General features: G+C 39.0%; 1 protein-coding gene across 3 annotated transcripts in view; it reads left to right on the forward strand.

Annotated features, from left to right (window-relative positions):
* The window catches only part of RFX4 (regulatory factor X4), a 134,099-nt gene that overhangs the window by 76,474 nt on the left and 42,215 nt on the right, over nucleotides 1-15,410 (forward strand). The window lies entirely within an intron of this gene.

A 15,410-nucleotide genomic window follows, 5' to 3' on the forward strand; every position in this document is an offset into this window, starting at 1 on the left:
ATCAATGTTATTCTTACTTCATAACAGAAATCTGAAGCTTCTCCCCACCCCCATTTTCCCCTAAGCTCTGATACACTTTAAATAGCATTGAAATTACTTGCTCTTGAATACCATACAGAATTAATTCCCCTTTGAAGGCATCTGGGTGTGGTGTTTTATGGGAGTAAATCTTTGAAATTTTTCTTTTTTTTTTTTCTATAGTAATTGGTTCGTTTAGATTTTCTGTCTTCTCTGAGGTAAGTTTTGATAGGTTATATCTTCCTAGAAAATATCCACTTCTAGATCTATAAATTTATTTGCTTAGGATTGAGCAAAGTGGGTTTGTAGACTCACTGAGTTCCCTCTGTCTGATTATTTCTGCTTTAATACATTTTAGTTGGTGTAGTTGTGCTTTCTGCTACTTGTTTGTGATTAGGTTACCTGTCTTATTTTTTTCAAGAAACATGCTCTTAGATATATTTATTGGTGCTATTACTTTCTTTTTTTAATAAATTGAATTCTTTTATTTAACTCATTTCTTTTACTTTCCTAAGTTTACTCTGTTCTTCATTTATTCAACAAATACTTTATTGAGTGTTCACTCCATAGTTTGTTGTTTTATCAATGACCAAAAACAATTGACCAAAAAATTCTTTCATTCTTGTTTAACAACATAAATATTTCAGGCTTGGGTTTTTCTTTGAGCACTATTTGAGCTGCATCCTGTAGGTTTTGATGTATAATATTTTAACATTGTTATTTTCTAGATATTTTGCAACTTTGGTTTGGAGTTTCTCTTTGTCCTAAAAATTTTTAAAAAGAGTATTTAAAAACTTCCCATTGTTAGGAGCTATTATCTTCTGGTTATGTTATTCATTTTAGCTTTTTATTGCCTTGTGATTAGTGACTGTTTTCTGAACTATTTCTTCTTTTGAGATTTTACTTAGATTTTATTTGTTGTCTAATATATGGTCAATTTTGTGACCCTTGGAAAGAAGAAGCACTCTCTGTCTTTAAATACAGACTTCTGCATATCTGTATTTGGGTCAGTATTATTGTTATTTCATTCCTTTTTTTTTTAAGATTTTATTTATTTATTTATTTATTTGAGAGAGAGAGCACAAGCAGGAGGTAATGGCAGAGGGAGAGGGACAAGCAGTGATCTCTGATCACGAGTGAGTTGAACATTACTCCAAGTTTTCGGAATATTGAAGTCCCCTGTTGAGTAAAATACCTGTTCAAATTCCTTACCCATTTTTTTTTCCTACTGGTATGCTTGCCTTTTATTATCTGTGTGTGTGTGTGTGTGTGTGTGTGTGTGTGTAATTTTTTTTTTTAAGATTTTATTTATTTGAGAGAGGGAGAGAAAGAGAGCACAAGCAGAGGGAGAGGGACAAGCAGACTCCCTGCTGAGCAGGAAGCCCGACACAGGACTTGAGCCCAGGTCCCTGAGATCATGACCTGAGCCGAAGGCAGACTCTTAACCGACTGAGCCACCGAGGCACCCCAATTGTTATTTAGTTCTTCTGTTGTCTTAGTGCTGTCAACTTGGACTGTTATGGACCAAGACAGATAAATAGGTTTAAGACTTATTACTGATATGTGTTAACCTATTTCACCTTGAATCTCCCTTAGTTTTTGTTTTTGAATGTTGATGCTATATTATATGATGCATTGATATTTCTAGATACTTTAATCTTCAATGTAATACTTTCATTGTGAATCGCAACATCTTCATTGTAAATTGTATTCTTAGCATTATTTTTTTTAGTATACTTAGCATTATAAAGTCTAATTCAAGTTTTTTTTTTTTTGCCCCAGAATTTGGGTTGTCTGATATTAAGATCATGACCTCTATGTTCTTTTTCTCATCTGTTTGAATACATTTGCCCATCTTTTTATTTTTAACCTTTATAACTCACTTATATGCAGAACCATTTTAGAATTTGTTTTATAGTTCAATCTGATTTTTTCTCTTACTAGATAATAGACCAATTACATTTATTGACACAACAGATACTTTTGTTCTTAGTTCTATCATTTCATTTTATATTATTATGTATATGTTTATAGATTTTTATTTAATTTTATTTTTAAAATTCAGGCTTATTGAAGTATACTTCGTATATATTAACATTCACCATTTTTAGTGTATACAGTTGACCCTTGAACAACACAGGGATTAGGGGGGCCGGTCCCCTGTGCAGTTGAAAATTTGTGTATAACTTTCAACACCCCCAAAACTTAAGTACTAATAGACTACTGTTGACCAGAAGCCTTACCAATAACATAAATAGGCAGTTAACACCTATTTTGGATGTTACGTGTATTATGTACTGTATTCTTACAATCAAGTAAGCCAGAGAAAAGAAAATACTGTTAAGAAAATCATACGAAAGAAAAAATAAACTTACAGTACAGTATTTATTGAAAAACAATTCCTGCATAAGTGTGCTCACAGAGTTCATATCCATGTTGTTCAAGTGTCAACTGTATAATTGAAATACAGTTTTATCACTCATGCCCCTCCTCCTCCCACTGCCAGCCCCTTATCATTCGGGGTTTGCATGGCATATCCTTTTCCACCCTGTTACTCTGTGTCTTCATATTTAAAGTAGATCTCATGTAGCCAATATAGTGAGTTTTTGCTTTTTTATCCAATCTGACAATTTCCATTTTTAGTTGCTATGTCTAGGCCTTTGTATTTAATGATATTAATGATACGGTTCATTAAAAATTTGCATCTAACCAGTTGTTTTCTTTTTTTAAAAGATTATTTATTTTTAGAGAGAGTGACAGAGCATGAGCGCATGGTGGGGGGAGGGGCAGAGGGAGAGAATTTTCAAGCAGACTCCCCACTGAGCCCAGAGCCCCACGTGGGGCTCAATCACATGACCCTGAGATCATGACCTGAGCTGAAACCAAGAGTTGGGAGCTCAACTGACCAAGCCTCGCAGGCGCCCCCCCACTTGTTGTTTTCCATTAGTTCCTTCAGTTTTTATCCATTTTTCCTCTCTTTGTGTCTAGCTTTTGGTTAAATTTTTTTAATCATTCTATCTTATCTCCATAATCAGACTGTTCTTTATATCTTTTAAAAAAATTTTAGTGGTTGCCTCTGGGTTTAAGATCTTTCTTATTTACAACCCACCTTCAGATAATATCATGCTGCTTCTCACGTAGTGCAGGGACCTCACAACAGTCTACCCCCATTTCATCCTTTCATTTTTTATGCTGTTGCTGTCACACATTTTGGTTTCGTATATGCTCTAAACTCACATACATTGTTACTGTTTTTGATTTAGATAATTATCCTTTAGAGCAATTAAAGATATGGAAAACAATCTTTAAATTTACCTTCAGTGTAATGATTTCTGATCCTCATTTCTTTATATAAATCCCAGTTTCTGTGATATATTATCATATCCCCCTGCCTGAAGAGTCTTCTAAAACTTTTCTAGCATTGCAGGTCTGATGCTAATGAATTATTTCAGCTTTTGTTGGTCCAAAAAAGTCCATTTCTCTTTCATTTCTGAAAGATACTTTCAGTGGGTATGGGTATGGTGTTCTGGATTCACAAGTTTTCTGTTTTGTTTTCAGCACTTTAAAGATTTTAATCCGTTTTTTCTGGCTTGCATGTTTGTACATCTTGTCTATTCGGTATACAATGTGACTTTTTTTCCCCCTCCAGCTGCCTTCAAGATTTTCTCTATCTTTGGCTTTTAGCTGTTTGAATATGATGTGTCTCGTTGTTTTGTTTTGTTTTATTTAATCCTGCTTGAGATTTTCTGAACTTCTTGGATCTGTGCTTTGATGTATTTCGTTATATTTGGAAAACTCCCTGCCAGTATCTTCTTCTCTGTTCTCTCTCTCTTCTCCTTCTGTTATTTCAGTCACATGCATGTCAGACCATTTGATACGGTTCCACAACCACCTTGGAGGCTCTGTTTAACTTTTTTCACTCATTTTGTGGTTTGGTTTAGGTCATTTTTATTGGCCTATCTGTAGGCGTACTGATTTTTTTCTAGTATATGTCAATTTTACTAATGAAGCTGTTGATGGCATTCTTCATCTCTGTTGCCATGTTTTGTTTTTATTTTCATTTCTAACATTTCATTTTTATTATTTCTGTTTCTGCTGAAATTCCTCATCTGTTCATGCTTATTGTTTATCTTTTCCATGGGAGCCTTTGACATATTAACCATGGTTATTTTAAATTCCCTGTTTGATAGTCAGGTTCTCTTGATAGCTTTATCTCTTGAGAGTGGAACCTTTCTCTTTTTAAAACTTTTATTTTTGGAGTATAGTTGACCTACAATGTTATACTAGTTTCAGGCATATAGCATAGTGATTGGACAATTCTAACATTATCAGTGCTCACTGAAATAAGGGTAGTACCATCTGTCACTACCCAACATTATTATAATATTGACTATATCCCCTATGCTGTACCTTTCATCCCTGTGACTCACTTGTTTTTAAAACTGGAAGTTTGTACGTCATAATTCCCTTCACCTATTTTGCCCATTCTCCCTATCCCCCTCCTCTCTGGCAACCACCAGTTTGTTCTCTGTGTTTATGAGTCTGTTTCTGGTTTTATGTTTGGTTGGTTGGTTGGTTTTTAGAATCCACGTATAGGTGAAATCATATGGTATTTGTCTTTTTCTGTCTGACTTATTTCATTTAACATAATACTTTCTAGGTTCATGCATTTTGTTGCAAATGAAACATCTCGTTCCTTTTATGGTGAAGTAATATTCCGTTGTGTATATATAGCACATCTTCTTTATCTATTTATTGATGGACACTTGGGCTGCTTCCATACCTTGGCTGTTGTAATTATGCTGCAGTGGATATAGGAATGCATATATCTTTTCAAATTAGTGTTTTCATTTTGAGTAAACAGCCAGAGTGGAATTACTGAATTGTATGGTATTTCTATTTGTAATTTTCCAAGGAAACTCCATACTGTTTTCCACAGTGATTGAATTAATTCACCTTTTCACCAACAGAGCAGGAAGGTTCCCTTTGCTCCATATCTTCACCAACACTTCTTATTTTTTGCCTTTTTGATACTAGCCATTGTGCCTGGTGTGAGGTACTATCTCATTGTGGTTTTGATTTGCGCTTCCCTGGTGATTAGTGATGTTGAGCATCTTTTCCTGTGTCTGTTTGCCATCTGTAGGTCTTCTTTGAAAAATGTCTAATCAGGTCCTCTGCTTATTTTTAATTGGATTACCTGTTTTTTGGTGTTGAGTTGTATATGTTCTTCATATATTTTGGATATTAACCCCTTATTGGATACATCATTTGCGGACATCTCCTCCCATTCAGTAGATTGCCTTTTTGTTTTGTTGATTGTTTCCTTTGCTGTGCAAAAGCTTTTTATTTTGATGTAGTCCCTATAGTTTATTTTTGCTTTTGTTTCCCTTGCCTGAGGAGACCTATCCATAAATGTGTTACTAAGGTCAATGTCCAAGAGATTACTACCTAGGTTTTCTCTTAGGAGTTTTGTGGTTTCAGGTCTCATATTTAAGTCTTTAATCTATTTTGAGGGTTTTTTTGGTGTGTTTTTGTCTTGTTTTCCCAACACCATTTGTTTCAAAGGCTGTCTTTTGCCCATTGTATATTCTTGCCTCCTTTGCCATAGATAAATTGACCATATGAGCATGGGTTTATTTCAGACTCTCTGTCCTGTTCCAGTGATCTGTATGTCTATTTTGTCCCAGTACCTTACTGTTTTGATTACTTTAGCTTTGTAGTATATCTTAACATCTAGGATTGTAGTACCTTCCACTTTGTTCTTTCTCAAGATTGCTTTGGCTATTTGGGATTTTTTGTGTTTCTAAATTTCTAAATTTCTAAATTTCTAAAATTCTAAAATCCCTAAATTTTAGGATTATTTGTTCTAGTTCTCTGAGAAATACTGTTGGTATTTTGATAGAGATTGCATTGAATCTATAGATTGCTTTGGGTAGTATGGACATTTTAACAATATTAGTTCTTCTAATCCATAAGCATGTATTTCTTTATATTTATTCATGTTGTATTCTGTTTCTTTCATCAGTGTCTTACAGTTTTTAAAGTATAGGCTTTTCACCTCCTTGGTTAAAGTTTATTCCTAGGTATTTTATTCTTTTTGGTGTATGTGTAAATGGGATTGTTTTCTTAATTTCTTTTTCTGCTACTTCATTATTAGTGTATAGATATGCAATAGATTTCTGTATATTAATTTTGTGTCCTGTAACTTGACTGAACTCATTTATTAGTTCTAATAGTTTTATGGTGGACCCTAGGGTTTTCTATATATAGTATCATGTCATCTGCAGTTTTACTTCTACTTTACCAGTTTGGATGCCTTTTAATTCTTTCTCTTGTCTGATTGCTATGGCTAGGACTTCTGGTACTCTGTTGACTAAAAGTTGGTGAGAGTGAACATCCTTGTCTTGTTCCTGATCTTAGAGGAAAAGCTTTCAGTTTTTCACTATTGAATATGATCTTAGCTGTGTATTGGTCATATATGGCCTTTGTTATGTAAATGTATGTTCCCTCTAAACCCACTTTGTTGAGAGCCTTTATCATGAACAGATCTTGAATTTTGTCAAATGCTTTTTCTGCATCTATTCAGATGATAATATGGTTTTTATCCTTCATTTTGTTAATGTATCATTTTGATTGATTTGTGTATATGGAACCATCCCACTACTAGGCAATAAATCCCACTAGATTGTGGTAAATGATCCTTTTATTGTTGAATGTGGTTTGCTAATATTTTGTTGAAGATTTTTGCATCTGTCTTCATCAGGAATATTGGCCTATAGTTTTGTTTTTGGGAGTGTCTTTGGTTTTGGTATCAGGGTAATGCTGACCTTAAAGAATGAATTTAGAAGCTTTCCTTTCTCTTCTATTTTTCTTTTTCTATTCTTCTATTTTTTGGAAAAGTTTGAGAATAATAAATATTAACTCTTCTTTCGTTAATGTTTGGTAGAATTCACCCGTGAAGCTGTCTCATTTTGGACTTTTGTTTATTGAGAGTTTTTTGATTACTGATCAGTTTTGTTACTAGTAATCAGTCCGTTGAGATTTTCTGTTTCTTTCTGATCCAGATTGGGAAGATTGTATGTTTCTAGGAATTTGTCCATTTCTTCTAGATTGTCCAATTTGTTGGTGTATAATTTTTTAATAGTGTCTCATAATTGTTTTTCTGTGATGTCAGTAGTTATTTTTCCTCTTTCATTTCTGATTTTATTGAGTCCTCTCTTTTTTCTTGATGAGTCTGACTAAAGTTTTATCAACTTTATTTTTTAAAGAACCAGTTCTTGGTTTCACTGATCTATTCTTTTGTAAGTTTCTGTTTCATTTATTTCCACTCTGATCTTTATTCCTTCCTTCTACTAACTTGGACCTTTGTTCTTTTTCTAATTCCTTTACGTATAATATTAGATTGTTTGAAATATTTTTTGTTTCTTGAGGTAGGCCTGTATCACTAAACTTCCCTCTTAGAACTGCTTTTGCTGTGTCCCAGAGATTTTGGACCATTGGATTTTCAGTTTCATTTGTCTCTGTGTATTTTTTTAAATTTTTTATTTAAATTCAATTTTGTTAACACATAGTGTATTATTAGTTTCAGGGGTAGAATTTAGTGATTCATCAGTTGCATATAACACCTAGTACTCATTCCATCAAGTGCCCTCCTTAATGCCCATCATTTCCTCTTTGATGTCTTCATTGACCCATTGGTTGTTGGGTAACATTTTGTTTAGCCTCCATATGTTTGTGTTTTTTCCAGTTTTTTTTTGTAATTGATTCCTAGTTTCAAACCATTGTGATCAGAAAAGATGCTTAATAATATTTAAATATTAAATTTATTGAAACTTGTTTTGTGACCTAACATGTGATCTGTCCTGCAGAATGTTCCATATGAACTTGAAAAGAATGTGCATTCTGCTGTTTTAAGATGGAATGTTTTGAATATATCTATTAAGTCCATCTGGTCTAATGTATCATTCAAAGCCACTGTTTCCTTATTGATTTTCTGCCTGGATAATCCACCCACTGATGTAAAAATGGGCTGTTAAGTTCCCCTACTATTAATGTATTACTGTCAACTTCTCCTTTTATGTCTGTTAATATTTGCTTTACGTATTTAGGTGCTCCTGCGTTGGATGCATAGATATTTATAATTGTTTTATCCTCTTATTGGATGGATTCCTTTATCATTATGTAATGCCCTTCTTTGTCTCTTGTTACAGTCTTTGTTTTAAAGTCCTTTTTTGTCTTATATAAGTATTGCTACCCATCATTTTTTTATTTTTTCACTCATTTTGCATACCTTCACTTTCAGTCTGTATGTATCTTAGGTCTGAAATAAGTTTCTTGTAGGCAGCATATAGATGTCTTGTTTTTTTTTTAATCCATTTAGTCATAGTGGTTCTTTTTCTTAATTTTCTGTGTATCCTATAATTTTTTTATTGACTTCAAAACAGTGGTTAGAACAGTAGAGACTGCTTAAAAAAAAAAAAAAAGAACAGTAGAGACTGAAGTAGATCGTATTTATGCCTGGAAATAGACATGCCTCTTTTCTCCTAGGCTCTTAAAGTGAGGAATTGAGTTGAGTTGAGTCAGTTGATTTAGGCATTGATAGGGTGTGGGTTTTGCTGTTGCTACGGGTACCCTCAGTAGACTACCAGATCCAAATTCTTCTGGGGTACCCTGTGCTTATCTTGGAAATTTGGTTGTTGGGGGGGTTTTTCTCAATGTTGCTGCTACACCCTTAGGCCTTCCCTGTAAGTATATATACTTGTTAGCCTCTTTGGGGCTGAGGTGCGGGGGTTGGGGGTTCCCTGCTGTCCTGGCTTAGTCCCAGCAAGCCCTGTGTTTTTGGCTCTCAGTTGGGCAATCTCAGTGATCCTGTCCCACCCCAGAGAGAAACCTCTAATAGTCTGAGCCCGTGATGGGTTTCTACCAAGGTTAGGGAGATTTTTGTTTTTATTTCCCCCACCTGCAATTGGTCTTTTTCTTTGCCTGCAGTCAACAGTGTTTCTGTCCTCCTGCTAGCCACTTGAGGCTTTTGTTGCATAGGGGGGAGAGGGCTGGCTAGGGCTTCGTGCTTTCCCCACGGCAGTGGTTGCTCCCCTCCTGCAAACAGGCACCTCAGAGATAGGCTTCCTCCATTCTCTGTTCTCAGGGATTCTTCGTGAGCACCTGGTGAGGTCTGTGGAGAAGATCTTGTGAATAGATGTAAACTTCCTTTGCATCCGTCGCTCCCAGAGTTCTATACTCTCATGTGAGTTCACACATTGCCTTTAGCAATTTGTTTTACAACTTGAGCTGAATTCTTTTTACTTCAGTGTCCCACTTTCCTCCCTCAGACATAAATGAACTGGTTCCCAAGTCCTCCTCTCTGTGGAGGTGCCTGTCTTTCTGTGTACTCCAGGCTAGGCGATTGTGGCCTCTGCTGTCTGATGGGCTAAAGAACAGTTAGGGTGGGGCGCCTGGGTGGCTCAGTTGGTTAAGCGACTGCCTTCGGCTCAGGTCATGATCCTGGAGTCCGAGGATCGAGTCCCACATCGGGCTCCCTGCTCAGCGGGGAGTCTGCTTCTCCCTCTGACCCTCCCCCGTCTCATGCTCTCTCTCTCTATCTCATTCTCTCTCTCAAATAAATAAATAAAAAATCTTTAAAAAAAAAAAAAAGAACAGTTAGGGTTTGCAGATTATCTGGCTTTCTCTTGTTAGGGTGGGAGTGTTACTCTTTCTAATTTTCCACATTCTAGGTGGAACAGAAACACACCTAGAAAGGCAACAAAGATTACATCCTGGTGGGATTACGGTCAAATTTTAGTCTCATTTTTTTCTGTATTTTTCTAGTGTTCTAATTAAGATTGGATTTTTTTATAACCCTGTGCATATGCATATATATCTGATTTTAAATTTTAAATATGCATAGGACTATAAAAATAAATATACACATATTATATATATATATGTATATATGTATATATACATATATATATATATATATATGGACCCCTTTAGGCTTTGAGTTATTCTTTCTTGCACATTGTTCAAGGGAACTAGATAGTAGCCAAATGTGTACCTTTGTTTTGTAGTGACCTCCTGGGGGTCAGTGGAAGTATACACATCTTTATATGAGAGCTTCACCTACCTCTAGTAGTGCTTACTAGGTGTTACACACAGGCAAGGCATCTGTAGTTTGTTCTGAAGCAGTCTGTGGGATGCTAAGGAAATGCTGACCCCTGGCTCCTCCTCTATAATTGGCTTGTTTTTATAGACATAAAAATTGAAGCTTAAGAGCTGAAATAACTTTAGTTCACCTTTACCTGCAAATAAATGAAACAGTAACGACTCAACTGTTGATTCTTCATTAAACAGTGTTTATTGATTACCACAACACGCGGGGCACTATGCTGAGTCCTGGAGCAACACATTAAAGAAGATACACATGCTCCCTGCTCTCACTAAGCTCACCGTCTGCCCGAGGAGACCATTTTTAAAAATTATATTGTTAGTTAATTGCCAAAGTGATCCTTGACTTAGAAATCCAGTGCCTTTCTCATGAAATCAGGGAGAAAAAGTTATTCAAAAGACCAGACTTCATCAGACAGCTGACTTTTCACAATTTTACGTACTCATTCATCCCTGAAACCTGTTTGAGTGCCTTCTGTGTGCCCGGCCCTGTGCTTGGCCAGGGTAGAAAGGAGATTTGAATCTGGAGGTTCTCACTAGCTGACTAGCTCAGACCCGCCTCTTACCTTCTAACTCAGTAAAGCATATTGAAATTCAGGTGAACAAGTGGTAATACGAGATAACCATGAACCATTTGCTGTTTATTTATAAGAAAGGTAGATCATTCTCAAACTTGGGCTTTTCACTTCTTGTGACCTCCCAGGTAATCTTGGCATAGTGGTTGTTAGTAATGATTGGTTTATCAGAAGTAAGGAAGTGTGTGTGTGCACACACACGCGCACGTATGTGTGTAGGGGTGGTGGATGGGCAGGGAAGATGAGATATCAGAGAAGCAAAGAGAAGCCTGAGATACCAGAGCTTTGGAGGCAAACACATGTGGGCCTCCATCTTGCTTGTCCACTTATTTGTTATCTCCTCGGACAAATCAAGTAACTTCTCTGAGCCTTGGTTTCTCACCTCTCTGCTGGGACTAACAATAGTACGTACTTCATAAGGTAGACATAAGGATTAAATAAGAAAATACGTATGAAGTGTTTAGCACTTGGCACACTGCACTCATTAAAAGGTAGCTGGTATTAGCACTGTTGCTGTTGTACCAGCATCGCGGCTGGAAGTCATTCAGAGAGTTCCAAGTGTGGAATTAAGATGCAGGAGAAGGGCTGAAGCTGGAGCTATAGACAAGGGAGCCACCTGCATAAAAGGGATGAGAAGGTGTGACACTGGAGGTACAGGACAGACCCTGGGAGTGCCAGCCTGGGGAGTGAGATGGAAGGAGACAAGGTAAGTTAGCAGAGAAGGGTCAGGCCACAGGGTGCATACCATCGAAGGAGAGTATGTGAGGAAGGGGCGATGGTCAGCATCATCTGATGGTGCAGGAAGGTGGAGCAGGCCAGGAGGCCACTCCAAGATAGGTGATCAGGAGGCCAGCTCCTCTCTTGCTCTGTTCAGATTACTCCTAAAAATCTGGCAGTTCCAGTTCCAAGTCCCAAAATAGAATCCTTTTCAGGATGAGTTGCTTCCTGCTTTTCTTCACTGTAATAAAATCAAATGATTGCACAAAGGAAAAGACCCATCACTGGTCCTGCTGCTTACTTCCTGCTCCCGTACAAAGGCCAGCTCCTCTACTCCAGCTGCAAGTAATGGCCCCTGGGAAAGGTGTTATGGGTGTGGAATGGCAGCCCACGTGGCCTCCTTGATGTACAACAGCCATCAGATGATCACTCCAGACACCTCTCTAAATTTTGACCTCTGTCAAGAGTGGCCAAATATTCTGAGAAGTCTTCTCACTTAGAAGTTGGATCCAATGTGCTAATTGCTGAGAATGTACTTTGGCTTTATTACGTGTGCAGTACTTTTGGTTCACTCAGTATTCAACATTTATTAAGCACCTCTTGGATATCAAGCACTCTGCTAGGCACAGGGGGTACATATAACCACTTTTCTTTCATGAAGACATCCTTGACAACATTCTTCCACTCATACACCCACATCCACTCACCAGGACCTCCTGGTTGGCTCTGCCTTCCAAATATTTTAATCTGACCATATTGCATTAGTTTCACTGTTCCCACCCTCATCCAGGATGCTTTCTTGCCTAGATTATTGAGATAACCTCCAAACAGATCTCCCTGTTCTGTCCTTGCCCTTCTATGCTCAGCTCTCCTCCCAGGAACCAGACTGATCTTTTTAAAACATACAACAGTCTCAAGAGTGTTGAGATAGTTGGTAGAGCTGGGAGTGTGGGGAGACTGGCAGTTTCAGATCCTGTGGTCAGCACTTGAACCCAACCTCTGAAGTTGTTAAGGAAGGGAGGGAACCAGCTGCAGTCTGGGGCAGGAGCTTTCCAGGCTGAGGGAACAGCAGATGCAAAGGCCCTGGTGAGGTTGTCAAGGACCTGAAGAAAAGGAAAGGAAGCTGGTGCTGTGGGAATTGAGTAAGCTGGCAGGAGTAAGGGTGGCGGTAAGGAGAGGGAGTGGGAGAAGCTGAAGTCAGAAAGATAAAGGGGGGTTCAGTGTAGTGTCTGGCACTATGCTAGGTGCTGAACACACAGTGATAAGCAAAATAGACATAGTCCCTGCCTCCACATTGGAGCATAGAGTCTAGTGGGAAAGATGGACATGAATCCGATAATCACACAAGTCAGTGTATAATTACCAACTGTTACAACTTGGCCCTTCAAGAGGAACAATCAGGGGCTCTGACCTAGAGTAGGGGGTTTCAGAGAAGGTTTTCCTGTGGTCGTGACACCTGCTCTGAGATCAGATCGATGAGGAGGAGTCCAGTAGGTGAAGAAGGGTAGGATGCTCTTGGACGGAAGGATGCCAAGGTCAAAGGCCCTGAGGTGGGAAAGAACTGGGTGGAGGCAAGAGGGGCTGAAACATGGATGAAGAGAAAGAATGCGAGATGAGGCTGGAGAGGAAGAAAGGCTGGAGTGTGAGCCTTGGGGATCATGGTCAGGATTTTGGTCTTTATCCTAAGAAGAATGGGAAAGCACTGGGAGGTTTTAATCACAAGGTGAACTAGATCAGAATTGCAAGTGTTTTAGAGAAATCCCTCTCACAATGTGGAAGACAGGGTAGAGGTGGAGCAGTAGCAGAGCAGGTAGGCTCTTTTACCCACTGTTGTAGAAGCTGTCGTACTGGCCCAGGTGAGAGATGATGACAGCTGGAAGTAGAAGAGGGAAAGACTGGATGAGGTTGAGAGACAATTTGGAGATAAAATCTGCAGTACCCGCTCACGGGAAGAGAGACTATTCAAGTGTCAAAACCAGATACAATAAAAGAGGAACAACCAACCATTATAAGTCTCATGGTGTGGTGCAGTGGGCAGTACAGGGGCCACCTACGAAGTCTCTTGCCTTAAAAAAAAAATGTAACTTAATTCAATCTACTCTTTCGATCTGTCAGTTTATGAGAAGCATGCAGGATAGATGAACAGGTTAAATGGCACTATGAGGAAGACATCAACCAAATCAATGTGGGACATTCCAGGGAACAAATAACATGAGGTGGCCAACAAACCAATGGCATGAAAGAGAATTTTTAAAAAGTCTTAAGAAATAGAACAAGGCAATGTTTTGTGCAATGTGTAGACCTTGTTTGGATCCTAATTCAAAGAAACCAAAAGATTGCTCTGAGAGAAATAGAGAAATTTGAGGACAGACTAGGCTTTAGATAATATATTTTTTAAAGATTTTATTTATTTATTTGAGAAAGAGAGGGAGGGGGAGCACAGAGGGAGAAGCAGACTCCCCGCTGATCAGGGAGCCTGATGGTGGGACTGGATCCCAGGACCCTGAGATCATGACCTGAGCCAAAGACAGATGCTTAACCAACTGAGCCACCCAGGTGCCTCTGGGCTTTAGATAATATTAAGGAATTGCTGTTCATTCTGTTAGGGATACTAATGGCATGGTGGTTTTAAATCGTGTATGTGTGTGTGTGTGTGTACCTATACATACATATTTAAGTGCATGCTAGAAGATGGACACAAAGTTTCTGAAATGATACATCATGAATTTGCTTATCACATTCCTGAAAAGGCGGAGTGGCATGTGATAAACTGAACTGGGAAAATGTTGCTAGTTATTGGAGCTGGGTCAGAGATACTTGGAGGTTTATTATACCATTCTATCTTGGGGTATATTTGAAATTGTTTCATATAAAAAAGTTGAAAACAAAAACTTTAGGGAAAGTAGAGTTCACAGTGAAATAGGAACATAAGAAAAGAACGTCTGACGGAGAAGCGATGAGTTCAGTTTGGACATGCTGAGGTTGATGTGTCTTTAGGATGCTAAATGGAGGGGCCCTGTAGGTGGTTGGTCTAGAGTTCTGGAACCTTTGCTGTGGACCTTAAAATTAAAAGCAAGTGTAGATAGCAACTGAAGCTGTGGTCACAGAGAAGCGCTATCCAGGGAAGGACAAAGTGTGACAAGCGAGGGCCCAGGACTAGATGTGGAGGAGATGGAGGAAGTAAAGGCCAGGTGGAGGGGCTGAGCTTTGTGACTGAGAAGGAGTAGCCACAAGACAGGGGCCACAACCACCAGGGGAAGTGAATGTTTCCAAAAGGAGGAGGAGCCAATAGAGCCAAATGCTGCCAAGATGTCAAGCCAGATGGGAACCAAAGTGAGTCCATTGGGTTCACATCTGGATGCAGCTTGCTGCCTAGTGGGAGCTGTTTGGGCTGAGGGACTGGAGTGAGCGGGAGGTGAAGGAAAGGAAAGAGAGTGTGGACAACTCTCTGAGGAAGGACATCTGTGAAGTGGAAGACAGAGGGTGGTACCCTGAAGAGAGAGCGTGAGGAAATAAGAGGGTTTATTTTTAAGGTGAGACATGCTTGGTGAGAGGAAGAGGTGGGACATCCGGGAGAAGGGGCAGTCAGTGAAGTGGGGTTCCTGAGGGGGCAGGAGGGGGTGACATGGGGTTGGCCCTTGATTCTGTCAGGGAGGCCGGGGAGGAGGGTTGTGCTACAGTGGAAGGCTGGAAAGTTCTCCCTTTGCGGCTATGTTCCTTGAAAAGTGGGGATGGTGCCCGCGGCTGGTGGAGGGTTTTGGAGAAGGCTGGCAAAGTGAGGAGTGAAGGACAAGAAGCCTGATGGGGCCGCCCGGTGGGGAGGGGAGGGGAGGCCGGTGATCAGGGTCTGACGGGAGAGTCTGCAGGACACTGCCGAGGGCTGGGTGGGCCGTGTTGCTGGGGGGGGCGGGGCGAGTACAGTGTGGACGCTCCCCA

Source organism: Eumetopias jubatus, unplaced genomic scaffold (assembly GCF_037043125.1).
Source record: "Eumetopias jubatus isolate StellerSeaLion01/CBP00866 unplaced genomic scaffold, mEumJub1_p1.0 scaffold_8, whole genome shotgun sequence".
Classification (NCBI taxonomy): domain Eukaryota; kingdom Metazoa; phylum Chordata; class Mammalia; order Carnivora; family Otariidae; genus Eumetopias; species Eumetopias jubatus.